This window comes from Borostomias antarcticus, assembly GCF_949987555.1.
Source record: "Borostomias antarcticus genome assembly, chromosome: 7".
NCBI classification, from domain to species: Eukaryota; Metazoa; Chordata; class Actinopteri; order Stomiiformes; family Stomiidae; genus Borostomias; species Borostomias antarcticus.
The window spans coordinates 12,952,761-12,952,993 of record NC_140240.1 but is presented as its reverse complement, the minus strand read 5'-3'; positions in this window follow the sequence as shown (position 1 = coordinate 12,952,993).

Below are 233 nucleotides of genomic sequence, written 5' to 3'. Positions count from 1 at the left end.
TCTGCCACAACTCGTTTTGTGTCCAGTAGGCTCTACTATGCTGAATATTACAGTACATATCAAGTATCAGGCGTTTGGGATCATCAGTAAATTCCTGAGCGGGAGACAGACTACAGGACCTGAGAGGAGACTAGAGGACTAAGATCTTCTATCAAACATCCAGGCCATCTTTAGAACCAGGAGTCAGGCTTCCTGCAGTCATTCAAATCACCGTACCTGGTGTAAAGAACGGT